This window comes from Protopterus annectens, chromosome 12.part0, assembly GCF_019279795.1.
Source record: "Protopterus annectens isolate FY-2018-M chromosome 12.part0, PAN1.0, whole genome shotgun sequence".
Lineage (NCBI taxonomy): Eukaryota > Metazoa > Chordata > Ceratodontiformes > Protopteridae > Protopterus > Protopterus annectens.
The window spans coordinates 243,686,748-243,705,997 of NC_056746.1; the positions used below are offsets into that span (position 1 = coordinate 243,686,748).

General features: G+C 42.5%; 1 protein-coding gene across 1 annotated transcript in view; it reads right to left on the minus strand.

Moving 5' to 3' along the window:
• PIGQ (phosphatidylinositol glycan anchor biosynthesis class Q) overlaps positions 1–19,250 on the minus strand; it is a 631,353-nt gene that overhangs the window by 62,657 nt on the left and 549,446 nt on the right. The window lies entirely within an intron of this gene.

The window sequence follows — 19,250 nt, forward strand, 5'->3', positions numbered from 1 at the left end:
GCATACTGCTCACACTCTTCAATGTATGGTCAAGGTCTAAGCAGAATAAACACTGTGAATAAAATATCTGTGCATTATTTGCCTGCTACAAGCAAACTTACTAATTTTACTTATATTCTTTGCTGTTTTTTTCTGAAGAAAGCATCATTATGGAAGCATCACACTGTAGAAAAAAAACAAAAAGAATATTAAAAGTTAACCTTTTTAGTTGGCTTTTTTAGTGAATTCTTAATTGGATGATTATTTAATTGATTAAATGCATGCATTTAAGTGCATGCTTACCAGCAGAAAGATGTACTCTGTAAAGGCTTTTCTGAAAGCTGAGGCGCCAGAGAAGTGTTATTTGTTCTTAATGGTACAAGAGTTTGAAGTTTTGCTGTTAATTTTTACTGCAGAAGTTATTTTTTTTATTTAATAAATCAGTTTGTGTACTAAACTGAATGAATTCATCTGGTCTGGGACTTGTGGTGTAATGTTTGGTTTGTTCTACATTGCGGTGCTTCATTTATGGCCAGTGAATTGTTTGTGAGACTGCCAAGACTGTTTAGAGAACTGGAAATGGATTCCAGTCAAAGAACTTTGAATATTTTTTTTTAGTTCCTACCAGCAAAGAGAAGGGGAAGGTCAGGGTTCGTTAACCTATGACAATGATGGTTCTGCTCCAAATCCAGAGTCTGCTACAAGTATATACTCCAGGTGGGATGAGAACAGACAGAAATGGTTAGTGAATCTATTCTCAGCTGTGGGTAAGAGAACAAATGTTTCTGTAATACTTGAAAGTGCAGGATTTATTAGAAAAAGCAGAGAGACTGATTTTTGGAGACGTCTGTTTTTTTTCAACTTAGAGTCTCAACAGATACCAAAAATAGATATAATACCTAGAGGCTTAAGAGCCGTTGGTGATCCCTCTACATCATTTGATTTGACCAGAGAAGCTGACATAGCATTTCATGAACACTGGGTGGCAGCAGCGCACAGATCTAGTGCTGAGTGGGTCAGCACTCTGGTGGAGAGAGATATGCTAAAGAGGGCTAAGCTGAAATCTGAAATCAAACAAGCCTGTTGAAATATTGCAAATATTGTGCCGCTTAAACAGGTTTAAACTATTCCCGGCTCCACAAAGTCTGCTCTTCACTTTTTCCCTTAGGACTGTTCTAACTTTCAAAGTAAGCACTCTATTTTCCTTCTAAAGCCCTGCACTTGCTCATATCCTATAAATAAACACTAACAAACTTAAGCACTACACCCTCTTATACTCTTTATAAGTACTTGGCTCCCTATTGGTCCTTTCTGATCAGTCAAAAAGCTAGTTCCTTATACTATTCTGTTATGTCCGAAGGTCAGTTTCAGGTTTACTCTCCAGTCCAGCTAGTGAATCTGGGAATCTTGAGGCAATGTTACAATTACCTTATGTACACAGACCACCCTCTCCTCCTCCCAACAAGCTAAAATATATGTGAGAGATGCAACTATACAGCCAAACTGGAGGCTGAGCTCTCTCAACCCAAGACTGGCACAGTCAGTCAGGAGAAGAAGGAAACCACTCACACCACAAATCCAGTCTCACTTAGACCTATCGCATCAGCAAACCAAACACATAAACACACAAAAACATACTCGGAGGCTCTAAATAAAAACCTACCAAAGCAGCAGAGAACTCGAAAGCAGACACCCAAGCAACCACTACCCCGCAACAATACCCACGTATCAAATAATTCACAAAGTCAGTGTGCCACACAGTCACAGCCCTTAAGGCTAAACAACACACCAAATACACTTGTAATAGGTGACTCCATTGTCAGACACACTGGCGTCCCACTCACCAGACTGAACAAGGAGAAGGTCACTGTAAGCTGCCTGTTGGGTGCCAGGATCCACCACATAACACAAGCACTCGGGTCACTCCAAAGCAAGTACAAATATGACTCCGTCGTTGTCCATGCTGGTGTGAATGACCTGAGACCTACCTCCCTGGACTACATGAAAAGAGACATAGGGGAGCTCTCTGATCATGTAGCCCAGGCCGGTATGACCCTGACCTTGAGTAGCATCTTGCACTCACCAAGAATGATGCCACAGTATAAAGACAAAATGATCAATTTTAACAATTGGCTAAAGTATCGGTGTCATTCTAAGGGGATCCAGTGTCTGTCAGCCTGGGATGACATGCTCGACAAGCCACGTTGCTTCGCTAGGGACGGCTTGCACCTGTCACCCCTGGACTTTCAAATACTGGCTAAGGCTCTTGCCACCCCCATAGTGCCTTTTTTAGGCAAGGCTCAAAAGACAAAACCCACCTCCATAGACAACACAATGAGTAAAAAACTAAGGGTAATGCTACTCAATGCCAGAAGTCTAAACCTTAAGATGCATGCACTCGAGGCTCTCCTCAGTATGGAGAATATCGATATCTGTACAGTAACAGAAACCTGGTTCAAGGCTCCCGAGAACACGCCAGCACTACCAGGTTATAACTCATACCATGCTTTTCGGCCCCAAAACCCGGACCAAAACACAAAAGGAGGGGTAGTATCCATATTCATCAAAGATATCCACACCTCCAGGTTAGTGGCACTGCACGAAGCATCGGAGACCATCCATGTGCAACTAACAGTGGGCAAAACTGCCTTTCAGTTTGTAGCCTGCTACAGACCACCCTCCCAATCTCAGGAACCCCACTTGGCCTTCCTGAGAACACTGGAGAATATGAAGGTCTCTCCAAACACCATAATACTGGGTGACTTCAACTACCCTAACATTGATTGGGTAAACTACTCAAGCCCCAACACCCTTGCCCAACAGTTCCTAGAATTTATAAACTCAAACGTTATGGAACAACTGGTCACCACTCCCACAACAGCGAACAACATATTGGACCTGGTCATCACCAACATGAGGACTCTATGCTCCACACCAGAGGAAAATCCCTTGCTGGTAAGATTCAACCATAAACTAATCTCACTGGACATCCATGTCCCGTCCCCACTCCCAGCCAAGGAAACCACTGTGAAAAATTTCTCGAAAGCAAACTTCACACTTCTCAAAACTGAGGTGGAATCCTCCAAAACCCCCAGGCCAATAGAAAATACTGCCCAAACCGCAGAATCCTTTACAAATGCATTCTATGAGCACCTACAGGAATGCATGGATTGTGCTATCCCAAATAAAACCAAGACTCTCTCCTCTAAAAGCAGGAGACCTGTCTGGTGGACCCCGGCCATAAATAAGCTATACAACAGAAGGAAAAAGCTACTACATGATAGAGCAAAATCCTAAAAAGGGAAGGCATCTTTGATCAGTACTAGCAAGAAACTACGATCCCGCATAAAATCATCAAAGGCCAGCTTCGAAAGAAGAATTGCCCAAGACTCTAAGATAATCACAAGGCCTTCTTTAGTTATGTCAGGAATCTGGGTGGCAACCCCCAGATATGCTCTGAGTTAGTGCAAAATGGCAAAAAATACACTGAACCCACAGACATTGCCAACATCCTGGCAGACAGATTCAGTGCAAACTCCCCCTTCCCCCCAAAAGAGCAAATGTCTATCCCAACAGAATGTAGCCTCCCAGACATCACAGATGCACAGGTGAAAGCTGCCCTCTCCAAAGCAAAAAACACAGCATCAATGGGACCGGACGGTGTCCCGGGCTGCATCTTACACGAGCTCCAAGAAGAACTGAACCCTCACATAAAGTCACTGTTCAAACTCAGCCTTACTACAGGATACGTACCCAAAGAATGGCGTACAGCAACAGTGGTCCCGCTCCACAAAGGCGGTGCCACAATGGACCCCGGAAACTATCGCCCTATAAGCCTGACTAGTCTGGTCTGCAAAGCTATGGAGCGAATCATCATGAAACTCATGAACAAAGACATTGAGAACCTCCAGACACTGGACCCTACCCAATTCGGCTTTGTTAAGGGCAGATCTTGCCTCTTAAACCTAGTTGACTTCTTTGAAACAGTTACCAAAGGCCATAGATGAGGGGAAGGTAGTCCACACAGCCTACCTGGACCTAGCTAAAGCCTTCGACACAATACCCCACTCGGGCATCATAAATAAGCTTACCAGCTTAAATATCAACCCCTATGTCACAAGATGGGTTGCAAACTGGCTCAGGAATAGAACCCACATGGTCAGAATTGCAGGTGCCATGTCAGACTCTAAATCAGTTACAAGTGGCATCCCACAAGGCTCAGTCCTGGGATCTCTCTTGTTCGGTATATACTTCTCTGAGGTACAAGCTAACACGGGAGGACTATGGCTGACCAAGTTCGCAGATGACTGCAAACTGGGAGCCATAATCGACTCTCTGGCTGACACAAGCATCCACCAAAAGGGTCTTACAGAGACGGATACCTGGTGCCACAACCACAGCCTCAAGCTAAATGCCAAAAAGTGAATAGTCATCCCCTTTGGAAAAAACAAAGTGCCCACAAATTACCACATAAGTGGTAATCCATTAAGTACAGAAGTAATTAGGGATTTGGGGATCCAAGTAGATAGTAATCTTTCCTTTGACAATTACGTTGCCAAAGTGGTTAGAAAGACCTTCTATATAGCCCACCTTATCACAAAAGGGTTCACATCTAGATCAAGAGAGGTCATCGTTCCCCTCTGCTCATCACTCATCAGGCCCATAATCGAGTATAATGCCTCATTTGGGATGTACCTTACCCGACACCTGCAGCAACTGGAGAGACCCCAAAAGTACCTCACCAAGAGGATCACGGGCCTCAAACAGATGCCCTATGCAGTTCGACTAAAGAAACTCCAGCTCTACTCAGTTGCTTACCGCCTACTCAGAGGCGATCTATGACTGACATACAAAGCCATGTCTAACCCAGAATTAATGGACATGCTCCACCTCAGGAAATCCAAATCCCTTAGAGCTACATGCTCCAGGGACTTGAACCTCAGCACAGTAATAAATAGGACATGCTGGAGGGACAGATTCATATCCCAGAGGCTCCCCTCACTCTGGAACAGAATCCCAGTTCATGTTAGGCAGAGCCCCTCACTGACCCTCTTCAAGAGAAATCTTGACGAGTGGATGGGAGATCGTAAGTTTACCCCTGGGATCTCTTCTGTGTCCCTGCTTGACAGAGGCACAGTAAACTAACCTCTAAGGGCTATCTTCTGTGACCAACTATACAGAGGCACAGTTAACTAATCTAAAAGGGAGGCGAAAGCCAAACACTCTCTGGCTAGGCTTATAAATGCCTTAGGGCAGATAGCTTAGTATCTACCTATGAACCTAGGATCAGTCAGGAAGCCTTTGAAGGCTATTTGCAGAGTGTCAATGACAAATTGTTGACCTATGAAAAAAGAGCTTATTGATCGTAAAAAGAAAAAAACTGAGACATTCGGGATTATGAACGCAAACAAGCATTCGTTTCTTCTTCCAAAACTAACAAAAAGCAGCATGTTAGGTTCCAGGAAGGGAAGGAGGTAACTGAACAATCTGTGAATTATTAATCATTGGCTGAAAGTGGAGCCCCATCAGCGGAAGGTGAAGGGGAAGAATGGGAAGACTACCCATGACTCCCAAAGGGACAGAATCCAGGGTATCTAAACAGGAATTGTCGTGACCAATCTGGGTTACAACAAGAGAATAAGAAGAGAAGTTGCAGGATGAACAGCGTAGTGCCGGACATAATTCCCAAACCAACAAACGGGGAAAATGGACATAATAAAATGGGACTTTCTAATAATATAAATGTGAGTGGTTTTGAATATACTGTAAATTTGTCTGAATGCATTATTAGTAATGAAGAAAAAAATGTTTTACATAGGGGTTTGAAATTTATTCCGTCTCTTCCCAGAATGTATGAATTAAAGGGGAAGTATTTAATTTTGTTTGCAAGTTACATTTAATAGATTTCTATGCAAATCAAAGAAAAAGTTTAGAAGCTGATGTGAACAATGCAAGTTTTACAGATGCTGCAAGTAATGGAATTTTTTTTCTTGTAAGTCTGACTTAGAATGCAATGCTTACAGTAATTTTGATACTAATGGGTTTCTTATAAAAGCAAAGTTATGCCTCCTTTCAAGGTGTGATAAAATTGAAGTGTTTCATCATATGTTAAATTATGTGACAGAGCAAGAGTGCAATAAGTTTTTTAGATGTGAAATTCAATATAATATAACACAAAAAGAATGGGTCACATTAAAAAATTTAAGGGAAAGAAAATAACTCATACTTAAGCCTGCATATAAGGGGGGGCAACTAGTAAAAACATTACACACAATATGTAAATATGTGTTTACAGCATCTAGAAAATGACAACATTTATGACAAAGCAGGTTTTTTTAACTTAACAGGAGATGGTTAAGGACTATGAAGCATTAATATATACAGGGTTTGACTAAATTATTTTAGTTATGAAGATGCTAAAAATAAGTTTTTAAATAAAAGCAGTGAGTTGGTAAAGTTTTTTTGTGTGCCTAAAATATATAAAAGCAAGGTTAACCCTCCAGATCGTCCTATTGTATCTGTCTGCAATTATGTAACCCATAATTTGGGATGTTTTTTGCAACAATTTTTGTTAAAAAAGGTGATAATACCTTCATATATCAAAGACAGTTCTGATTTTCTGGATAAAGTAAAGAAAACAGTATGGCAGAAAAACATGTTTTTATAGTGACAGATGTAGTCAGCCTATACACTAGTATAAAACATAGTGATGGCATAGAAGCTATAGAATTGTTTCTGGGGAAAAGCCCCAGTACACAGTATATTATAGAACTGACATTGTTCTGTTTGGAAAATAATATATTTGAATTTGATGGCTCTTTGTATCATCAGAAGTGTGGGACCACACCACCCAGTGCCCCCATCCTGGTCAACCTACATTAAATAAATACTGAAAAAGTGCCCCTGCTAGAGCGGCGCCCTAGGCGACCGCCTAGTTGGCCTATGCCTAAGGCCAGCTAGCATTTGGGTCTCTATGAAAATGTGTGTGTGTATAGGAATAACTTTTTTTTAGAAAACATGCTGTTCATTTTTACAGATACATTGATGATTTGATTTTTATTTGCAAGGGGGGCTATGGAGAGGTGGAAAAGTTTGTTCAAGAACTGCAAGTGAACAGGTTTGAGATCAAATTTGATGGCTAACAAAAAGGAAAGACAGTAAATTGTCTGGATATTACAATAGAAGGGCAAGAAGATGGTAAACATAAAACTAAAATATTTATAAAAATGGGACAACCAAGCTTTATGTTGCATGGAAAGTACAGTTGTGTACACTTACCATAAATGTAGATGTTCGAGTGTATTCACTGTTGCAGTCATTACATTTGGGTAATCTGCTGGCAGGTTGCCCTCAGTTGGCCTGATTAACAAAGTCTTGGGTCCAGCGTCTGTTGCTGTCCCTTCTTCCATGACATCAGGTCGTCAGGGGTATAAAACATGCAGCCGACGCCATTACATCAGTTTTTCTTGCCCCAGATATCAGGTGCCCCCCAAATGGGGAGCCAAATATTTAAGTAATTAAAAACACAAAAATATACCTTCAAACAAAAGCAAATACACCAAAAAGGCTTTTAAGCATAGTAAAGGAAAGTAGAGGTATAGTAAGAGAAAAACAGGGGGCTGGAGGGAGGGTAACCAGGACTGCAACAGTGAATACACTCAAACATCTACATTTATGGTAAGTGTACACAACTACTATGTTCTTCGTGTTTCACTGTTGCAGTCATTACATTTGGGTAGATTCCCAAAGCTATGGTTGGAAGGATGGATTTATAGGTTCATAGGTTCATACTAGGCTATCTGCCCAAGGGCATTTATAAGCCTAGCCCATAGTTTTGTGGCTTACGCCACCCCTTAGTTTGGAGAAACTATGCCCATTATTTAGCTGTGCCTCTGTCGAGCAGTGACACTGAGGTAACCCCTGGGGTGTATCTGCGATCTCCCATCCATTGGTCAAGATTCCTCTTGAACAAGGCCAGCGAGGTGCTCTGCCTCACATAAACCGGGATTTTGTTCCACAGCATAGGGAGTCTTTGGGTGATGAATCTATCCCTCCAGCACGTCCTATTAATAACCGTGTCGAGGTTTAAGTCACCCGCCCTTGTGGCTCTGAGGGATCTAGATTTTTTGAGATGAAGCATATTCATCAAATCTGGGTTTGACGTGGCCTTGTATGTCAGGCATAGGTCACCTCTGAGCAAGCGATGCAACTGAATATAACTGGAGTTCTTTCAGTCGGCAGCATAAGACAGATTTTTGAGACCCTTTATCCTTTTGGTGAGGAACTTTTGTGGCCTCTCCAGCTGCTGCAAGTGTCGGGTCAGATACATTCCGAATGGGGCATTGTACTCGATCATTGGTCTGATGAGTGATGAGTATAGGGAGACTATGACTTCCCTTGATCTAGATGTGAATCCCTTCATGATAAGGTGGGCAATGTAGAAGGTCTTCCTAACTACTTTAGCAATATGAGTGTCGAATGAAAGGCTACTGTCAACCTGGGTTCCCAGGTCCCTAATAACTTCTTCTGTGTTCAGGGGATTGCCACCTATATGGTAGCTAGGGGTAACCTTATTTTTCCCGAACGGTATGACTATGCATTTCTTGGCATTTAACTTGAGGCCATGGCTCTGGCACCAGTTATCCGTTTCTGTGAGACCCTTATGAAGGATATCTGTGTCGGATGTGTTCTCAACTACGGCACCCAGTTTGCAGTCATCTGCGAACTTTGTCAGCCATAACCCTCCTATGTTTGCTTGTACTTCAGAAAAGTAGATGCCAAACAAGAGTGGGCCCAGGACTGAGCCCTGTGGGACACCACTTGTGACAGGCTTAGAGTCTGACATAGCGCCAGCAACTCTGACCCTGTGGGTTCTGTCACTCAGCCAGTTTGCAACCCATCTTGTAATGTATGGGTTTACATTTAAGTTGATGAGTTTTTCAATGATACCCGAGTGGGGTATTGTATCGAAAGCCTTCGCCAGGTCTAGGTAGGCTGTATGGACTGCCTTTCCCTCGTCAATGGCCATGGTGACTGTTTCGAAAAAGTCAACCAAGTTTAAAAGGCATGATCTGCCTTTGACAAAGCCAAACTGGGTTGGATCCAAAGTCTGCAAATTCCCTATGTCTTTATTTATGAGATCCATTATGATCCTTTCCATGGCTTTGCAGATCAGGCTTGTCAAGCTAATGGGACGGTAATTTCCAGGGTCGGTGGAGGCACCGCCTTTGTGGAGTGGGACCACAGTCGCTGTGCGCCACTCCTAGATGCGTATCCGGAGGTGAGACTAAGATTAAACAGCTGTCCTAACTGTGGGTTTAATTCCTCGTTGAGTTCATGGAGCACAGCCGGGGACACCATCAGGTCCCATGGATGCTGTGTTCTTTGCCTTGGAGAGAGCAGTTCTCACCTGAGCGTTGGAGATGTTTGGGGGCTACAATCATTTGGTATAGATATCTCGTGTTTAGGCGGGAGGGTGGGAGAAGTTTGCACTGAACCTGGCAGCCAGTATGTTGGCAATGTCTGTAGGATCAGTAATCTTCACATCATTTTGAACTAATTCTGAGCATATCTGGGAGTTTCCTCCTAGGTTTCTGACATAGCTAAAGAATGCTTTATGGTTGTCTTTAGAGTCCTTAGCTATTTTTTTCTCAAAATTAGCTTTGGATGATTTTATGAGAGCTCTTAGCTTTTTACTTATAGTGATCAGCGGTGTCTTACCTTTAAGGATTTTGCTCTATCTTGTAGTAGCTTTCTCCTTTTTATTGTAGAGTTTGTTTATGGCTGGGGTCCACCAGACTGGACGCTTGCCTTTGGTACAAAGAGTCTTTGTTTTGCTTGGGATTGCCTGATCCACGCAGCCTGCAGGTGCTGGTAGAAGGCATTTTAAGTGATTCAGCGGTTTGAGGTAATGTTAACCGCTGGCTCAGGAACCTTAAAGGAGACCACACTAGTCTTTAGAAGTATGAAGTCGGCTTTAGAAGTTCTTTACTGTGGTCTTTTTCATTTTCCCAGTGGGAAGCGCGGATGAGGACCTCCAAGCTGAGATGTAGTTTGTGATCAGATCTCACCAGTGAGGGTATACTTCTGGCGGTTGAACATTGTGCTCCCATGTTACGTGATGATGAGATCAAGTATGTTCTTCCTCTTGTGGGATGGTGACTAGTTGTTCCATGGCATTTGAGTTTAAGAATTCAGGAACACGGGCTGAGTAGTGTCTATATTAGGGTAGTTGAAGTCACCTAGTATGATGGTGTTCGGAGATACATTTATCCTCCAGTGTTTTCAGGAAGGCCATGTGAGGTTCCTGAGAGTTTGCGAGGGTGGCCTGTAAACATGCTACAATTTGCAGAGCAACCTTGCCTATGGTTAATTGCACCTGGATGGTTTCCGATGCATCGATGCGATGCCACCAATCTTGAGGTGTGGGTGTCCTTGATGAATATGGATACCCCTCCTCCTTTCTTGGTATGTGTCCGGGTTTTGTGGCGGAGCGCATGATATGAGGTAAAACCTGATAGTGCTGAGGTGCTCTCAGGAGCCTTGAACCAGGTTTCTGTCACAGCACAGACATCGATGTTCTCCATACTGAGAAGGGCCTCGAGTGCGTGCATCTTGAAAGAGTTGAGACTTCTGGCATTGAGCAGCATTACCCTTAGTTTTTTTCTTTGTTTTTGTTCTAGGGTGGTAGGTTTAGAATTTGAGCCTTGCCTAAAAAGGCACTATGGGGGTGTGAGCCTTTGCCAAAATCCGAGGAATCCCAAGGGGTGACAAGGGTGCAAGCTACATCCCTTGCCGGAAGCTTAGCGTGGCTTGTCCAGCATGTCATCCCAGGCAGACAGACATTGGATCCCCTTTGAATGACACCAGAGTTTAAGCCAATTGTTAAAGCTGATCATCTTATCTCTGTATTGTGGCATCATTCTTGGTGAAGGTAGGATACTGCTCAAGGTTGTCAGGGTCATACCTGCCTGGGCTACTATAATCAGAGAGCTCCTCTATGTCTCTCTTTCATGTAGTCCAGGAGAGTGCGATCTCAGGTCGTTTACACCAGCGTGGAAACGATAGTATAAAACATAGTGATGGCATAGAAGCTATAGAATTGTTTCTGGGGAAAAGCCCCAGTACACAGTATATTATAGAACTGACATTGTTCTGTTTGGAAAATAATATATTTGAATTTGATGGCTCTTTGTATCATCAGAAGTGTGGGACAGCTATGGGGGCAGGCTAGCGGCCTTAGGTCAACCGGTGCCCCCGGCAAAAGGGCACCACGGTGCCCCCCACCACACCACCCAGTGCCCCCATCCTGGTCAACCTACATTAAATAAATACTGAAAAAGTGCCCCTGCTAGAGCGGCGCCCTAGGCGACCGCCTAGTTGGCCAATGCCTAAGGCCAGCTAGCATTTGCCCCCACATATGCTAATTTATTTATGGGTCTCTATGAAAATGTGTGTGTGTATAGGAATAACTTTTTTTAGAAAACATGCTGTTCATTTTTACAGATACATTGATGATTTGATTTTTATTTGCAAGGGGGGCTATGGAGAGGTGGAAAAGTTTGTTCAAGAACTGCAAGTGAACAGGTTTGAGATCAAATTTGATGGCTTACAAAAAGGAAAGACAGTAAATTGTCTGGATATTACAATAGAAGGGCAAGAAGATGGTAAACATAAAACTAAAATATTTATAAAAATGGGACAACCAAGCTTTATGTTGCATGGAAAGTACAGTTGTATACACTTACCATAAAATGTAGATGTTCGAGTGTATTCACTGTTGCAGTCATTACATTTGGGTAATCTGCTGGCAGGTTGCCCTCAGTTGGCCTGATTAACAAAGTCTTGGGTCCCATGCCTGTTGCTGTCCCTTCTTGCATGACATCAGGTCGTCAGGGGTATAAAACATGCAGCCGACGCCATTACATCAGTTTTTCTTGCCCCAGATATCAGGTGCCCCCCAAATGGGGAGCCAAATATTTAAGTAATTAAAAACAAAAATATCTACTGCCAAACAAAAGCAAATACACCAAAAAGGCTTAAGCACAGAAAAGGAAAGTAGAGGTATAGTAAGAGAAAACCAGGGGGTTGGAGGGAGGGTAACCAGGACTGCAACAGTGAATACACTCGAACATCTACAATTATGGTAAGTGTACACAACTGTACTATGTTCTTCGTGTTTCACTGTTGCAGTCATGACATTTGGGTAGATTCCCAAAGCTATGGTTGGAAGGATGGATTTATATAGCATTAGGACCAGCTATAAGGCCCTGCAGGACAGCAGTGGCAAAACCAGCTCTGGATTAAGAGAAGAATGGTAAATGGTAATGTTTGGTGAACGTATGAACTGAGCTCCAGGTAGCGGCTTCTAGAATGTCTCTGGTAGGAACACCTCTGAGAAAGGCTATAGAAGTAGATGCAGCCCTGGTGGAATGAGATCTGATCCCCTGGGGGATAGTTTTACCATGATGCATATAGCAGAAACAAATACAATGGCTTATCCATTTGGAAATAGTCTGCTTTGAAATAGCCTTTCCCTCTGCCCCTCCAGCAAATGCCACCAGTAACTGTTCAGATTTTCCTTAGAGATTTTGTCCTGTTTGTAAAATCTAAGTTGTCTGTGTACATCCAATAAATGCAGAATTCACCCCCCCCCCCCATTCTGTGGATTGGGAAAGAAAGTTGGCAAATGAATGGTCTGATTAAGAGCCACACTGGATACCACCTTAGGCATGAAGGATGGATTGGTCCTGAGAGACACCCTGTCCGCATGAAAAATAATGAAAGACTCCACTGCCATAAGAGCTTGTAATTCAGAAATCCTTCTAGCTGAAGTGACTGCTAAAAGGAAAGCTGTTTTCCAAGAGAGAAAGTTTAAGTCTGCAGTAGCAGCTGGCTCGAAAAGAGGGAGAGTGAGTTTTTCCAATACAAAATTGAGGTCACAGGCAGGGGTTGGACCACTCCTGGGTGGTCTTAAGTTTTTGGTCCCTCTGAGATACTGCTTTAGCAGAGGATGAGAGAAGAGGGGAAGTTCTGTGTTGTAATGAGCTGAAATGGCTGAGGCATGGATTTTTATGGAAAAAAAGCACAGGCCCTTGTGAAGCATCTCAGTTAAGTATTGTAAAATCTGAGGAATATTGGGCACTGCTGTGCTTATTCCTTGTGATTGATTCCAGACATGGATACTTTTCCATTTGTCAGCATAAGATTTTCTAGTACTAGGCTTTCTTGCCTCCAAAATGACATCCATCACAGGTTTGCTGAGGGATGCTAAGGGTGAATTTAGGTGATTAGCCACGCTGCAAGATTCAAAGTTTGGAGCCGAGTGTGCAGAATTTGGTTGTTCTGCTGAGACAGTAAGTAAGGTGCCTAAGGCAGGTGGCACGGTGGAAGGTGCGACACACTGCACAGGAGTGGGTACCAGTGTTGGCGAGGCCAATCTGGAGCAATCAAAATCATTTTTGGTTTGCCCCGTTTGACTTTTAGTAGAACTTTGGTGAGCAGAGGGGAAAAGCATAAACTGATAGGTTTTTCCAGCTGAATGATAAGAGCATCCATTTTCCAGACTTTTTTTTTGTGATGAGTTCTTGTGCAGAATTTGTCCAACTGATAGAGATCTATGTCCGGACTCCCCCATTTGCGTGTCAACATGTTGAAAATCTGTGGTTCCAGTTTCCATTCGTGTGTGTCCATGATATTTCTACTTAGTTCGTCTGCCAGAGTATTCAGCTTTCCTGGCAGGAACTGAGCTTGTAGTTGTATTTGATAGGTCAAGGCCGTGTTCCACAATGCCATGGCTAGTCTGCAAAGGGGGTAAGAGTGTGTACCCCCCTGCTTGTTTATGTATCACATAACTGTGGTGTTGTCTGTCTTTATCATTAATTGTCCTGGATGAAGGTAGTCCTTGAAGGCTGTCAGTGCATTCTGTACAGCTAGCATCTCTTTTTGATTGCTATGAAGGTGCATTTGATTTGGGCTCCATTTGTCCTGAATGCACTTCCCTACCAGATGAGCCCCCCAAGCATAGTCTGATGCGTCTGTAGTTAGGGTTTGGGTGGCAGGGGATGGAGTGAATGGCAGTCCTTTGTTTTGGTGACAGGCCTCTGCCCACCACAGGAACTCTAGTTACAGGCAAGGTAAGATAGGAATCATTGTTTCCAGGCTGTGACAATGTTGACTCCATAAACTTTTTAAGTACCACTGAAGTTTCCTCATATGCAGTCTTGCATATGGAATTAGAAGAATGCAGGAGGCCATGAACCCCATGGCTTGCAGAATTTGTCTTGCAGATAGAAAGGTTTTTGTGGCCACCTGTTTGAAGTAAGTTACCAAATTAATTTGCTTTTCTGGCATAAGGTAAGTCATCTGGGCAGTTGTATTCAAGCTTGCACCCAGGAATGTAATTTTTTGAGAGGGTACCAGTTGTGATTTCTTTTCATTTATGGTGTACCCTAGACAAATTAGAACCCTTTTTACAAACACCAGATGTTTTAGAAGAATGTCCTTGTTTTCTGCCTGAATTAGACAAACGTCCAGGTATGGATATATTTGAATATTTCTTTGTCTGCAAAATGCAATTACTGGAGCCAGGCACTTTGTGAAGGCCCTGGGCACAACAGATAAACCAAAGGGCAGTGCAGAGAATTGTTAATGCAAGTAGCCTGCTTTGAAGTGGAGGTATCTTCTGCAAGATTCCCTAATTGGGATATGCAGGTAAGCCTCTTTCAAGTCTAGAGTTACCAACCAGGCATCTTTGCCTAGCATAGGAAGTAACTGTTGAAGAGTCAGCATCTTGAATTTTGTGATGAGTTCTTGTGCAGAATTTGTCCAACTGATAGAGATCTATGTCCGGACTCCCCATTTGCGTGTCAACATGTTGAAAATCTGTGGTTCCAGTTTCCATTCGTGTGTGTCCATGATATTTCTACTTAGTTCGTCTGCCAGTGTATTCAGCTTTCCTGGCAGGAACTGAACTTGTAGTTGTATTTGATAGGTCAAGGCCTCTTCCACAATGCCATGGCTAGTCTGCAAAGGTAAGAGTGTGTACCCCTGCTTGTTTATGTATCACATAACTGTGGTGTTGTCTGTCTTTATCATTAATTGTCCTGGATGAAGGTAGTCCTTGAAGGCTGTCAGTGCATTCTGTACTGCTAGCATCTCTTTTTGATTGCTATGAAGGTGCATTTGATTTTCTTGCATGAAGTGCCAGTTTTCCCCCCAAAGGGGCGGCTAAAAGGTAAGTGCTTGGTAGGTGTAAAGGGAAGTCATTGAGACTGCTTACCATAGGGGGGTGCCTTGTTGTTTCCAGATTTGGGGGAGAGGAGGCACCCCATTGTTTAGTTCTAAAAGTCCCTTGTGACTGAAACCTGGAGCCTTTGGAATGTCTGGGTTTGACTTGAGTGGCTCTCGAAGGGACTGGAAAGGACCAGTTCTTAGTAGGCCAGTGCCTACTGAATCTTGGAGGTTGCACTTGTAAGAAATCTTTCACAGTTTGCATAGATTTAGCTTTATCTTCTATCTTTTTTAAAGTTTCGTCAGCCTTATTACCAAAGAGATGATCCTGCTGTAAAGGAGCATCCAACAATTTTGCTTTAACATGATCAGGCAGAGTTTGCTCTTTGAGCCAAGCATGCCTTCTTAACACAGACCCAGTTACAGCAGCCCTGCAAGAGGCCTCCAAAGAATCAAAACTACATTGCAAAGTATGTTTTCCAACTTGTTCAGCTGAATGCAATAAATACTGTAAATCTTTATTTTCCACAGTCAGAAATTAACATAATTTTCTGTTTAAGCAGTTCCATGATATGCTGTTGATATTTAAGCATATGAAATTGATGGTTTAAAGCCATGATTGCCAAGGTTGCAAGTGTAAACCTTCTTACCCCATCTATCCAGCGCCCTTGGATCTATCAGAAGGGGTAGGATATTTAGCAGTAGAGGCCTTAATACCCTTGGGACCCTGAGAAATAGTTTCAGGATCTGCAGTAGGATTTTTGAAAAGGAATTTGTGGGAGTCAGAAACCCTGTAGTATCTGTCTGGCTTACAAGGAGCCGGAGGCAGAGAATCAGGAGCCATACTAGATTCTGAAAAAACATCATCAACAATGTCTAGAACAGGAGGTATAGCCAAAGGCCTATGCTGAGGAAGAAGAAAATCCCCAAGTCTCTTTTTAGATTCAGAAAAATCCTGACTTTCCCAGTGGAAATGTTTCCATAAGGTATGTAAAGTTTCCCCAAAAGAAAAATCCTCAGGGGGAGAAGCAGAAGGAACGGAATCCTCTGCATCAGAGTCCTCATAAGTAGGTATAGACAAATCCTGTTCATTAGAAGAGTCAGAAGAAATAGAATCCTGGTCAGGAGATTCATAATCAATGTCTTGCCTAGGCCTCTTAGAAGGGGGAAGTTGGCTACCCCTGATCAGAGTAATTAAATCTTCAGCCATTTTGATCAATTGTTTTTTAAGCATAGGGGGCCTGCACATGTGGCCCAGGCATCGGTTTTTTAGACACAGATTTAGATTTTGGCTATAGTTTTGAAGATGACGCTGGTCTAATCTACAAATCTGTAGGCCTGAAAACACCCTCAGAAGCCGGTGCCTGCACAGCGGCTCTGGACCCATCTAAGGTAGAGAAATCCGCAGGTTCCATAATTGAAGCATCTCGCTGCATACCGGACTCCGAACGGGTCTCTGTAGAGGTCTGCAAATCAGAAGTAGCAGCTATCAGGGGCTGCAAAAGCACCTCACTGAGTACCGGCGAACTGGCGACTGGCTTAGGAGAAGCGTCGTCGTCAGTTTTGGACCTTGATGGCCTGTCTCTGTCTTTTTCTTTGCATTTTTTAGGTATTCCGGTAGTCGGATTGCTAACCGACATTTCTGGATAATTACAGCGTAAGCGAAAATATTTAGAAGCAAAAATATACCAATGTTTAATAGTGCGTTGATTAAATTTAGCATAAAACCGACAGCAAGGTACATTGTGGTCAGGGCATAGGCAAGGAATACAGTACAAATGAAAATCCTTATGAGGTATTTGCTTCCCACAAGTAATGCAATTATTAACTTTTACTGACATCGGTAAGGAGCAAGAAAAAGTTTCCCCAGCGGGGTACTTAGCTTTTTAGTTGAAGACTTCGGTTCTGAAACTCAAAAACGAAAATTTCAGGAGTCGGCCGACCAGCACTTGCGAACTGCTTCTGCTACGGGCACCGCGCAGCAAGAAAGACTGATGTAATGGCGTTGGCTGCATGTTTTATACCCCTGACGACCTGACGTCACGGAAGAAGGGACAGCAACTGACGCAGGATCCAAGACGTTGTTAATCAGGCCGACTGAGGGCAACCTGTCAGCAGATTACCCAACTGTAATGACTGCAACAGTGAAACACGAAGAACATCTAGTTGACACACACACACAAACACTATTTCTGCCATTCCTTATGGGGAAATGGTCAGGGTTAAACGTTTATGTAGTGACAGGAAGGAATGTGAGAAGGAAGTTCAAAATACAGCTAACATGTTTATAGAAAGGTGCTATGAGCCAGAGAAAGTATGGTTGGGCTATAATAAAGTAATGAAGAAAAAAGTGAATAAAGCACAGAACATAATAATGCAGAATAGGAATGCAGACGAAAAAGAAAGTGAGCTATATTTTGTGTCTAAGTATACTATTTTTTCTAACATTTTAGAGAAAACAGTTAGGTATTATTGGTCCTATATAAAGAAAGAAAAATCCTGCCTAAAAATGTTAAACTTTGTTTTCCATATAAAGGAGGCAGGAGTCTCAAGGACATGTTAGTACAATGAAAATTTGAAAGACGAAAATAATATAGTGAGATATGGAACATTTCCATGTGATAATTGCACAGTATGCAAACACATAGTTGACAGTTTTGAAAGCATTAATGGAAAAAATATTGACAGAAGAGGTAGCTTCACTTGCAATAATGAAAAAATTATATATAGTTTAAAATGACCTTGTGGATTATTTTATATTGGAGAAAGCAAAAGTTTTGCTGCAAGATTAAAAGAGCACATAAGGGATATCAAAAGCAAAGATTTCAGAGTCCTGTAGCTATGCACTTTAAGGAACATCATAATGGAGACCCACAGGGGTTGCAGGCAACTGTTTTGGAACAAGGAAATACTAGGTTTAGTACTGATAAAAAAATTAAGGAGCATTTAAGAAGGAAGGAAGCAATATTTATTTTAAATTATGATACGTTTCCAAGAGGTTTGAATAGGGAATTCTCTTGGAAGTATTTAATGTAAGTAGGTTAAAAAGAATATTAAAAGTTAACCTTTTTAGTTGCCTTTTTTAGTGAATTCTTAATTGGATGATTATTTAATTGATTAAATGCATGTATTTAAGTGTATGCTTACCAGCAGAAACCAAAAACGAAGCAGAATCCAGACCAAAATATACTGATAACCAACAACCACAAGCCTGGATAAACGAAGTATTTTCCGATACATCCTGCTTCGTTTATCCAGGCTTACCAGCAGAAAGCTGTACTCTGAAAAAGATTTTCTGAAAGGTGAGGCGCCAGAGAAATGTTATTTGCTCTTAATGGTATAAGAGTGTGAAGTTTTGCTGTTAATTTTTACTGCAGAAGTTATTTTTTATTTTAATAAATCAGTCTGTGTGCTAAACTGGTCAGCCACGGTGGTGCAGCGGTTAGAGTTGCCGCCTCACAGCAAGAGGTTTTCTGGTTCAATTCTCGGCTGGGGGTACCTTCTGTGCAGAGTCTGCATGTCCTCCCTGTGGTCGCGTGGGTTTCCTCCGGGTGCTCCAGTTTCCTCCCACATCCCAAAGACATGCAGTAGGTGGATTGGACACTCTCAATTTGCCTTAGGTGTGAGTGTGTACCTTCTGTGGAAGGTTGGGCGCTGGGCTGGCAACTCGACACTGTAAAACTCCACTGCCAATCATGAGCGGACAGATGATCCGCTGTGGCGACCCCTAACTGGAAAAAAGTCGAAAGAAGAAGAACAGTATGTGTACTAAACTGAGTGAATTCATCTGGCCTGGAACTTGTGGTGTGAGGAAAGCATTATTATTATTGATGAATAACCATCTGAAGATAACTTAACAAACGGCAAATAAACAAATCACGAACCAGTATGCAGGAAGAACAATTTCAGTACAATTAAAGGATTAGCAACACTCAGAAGCAGTGCAAAACACTGCAGAAAAGGTGGAAAACATTAACACACACACACATGTGTGTGTGTGTGTGTGTGTAGTGCTCAATGTCGGTAATATTACAATGTTC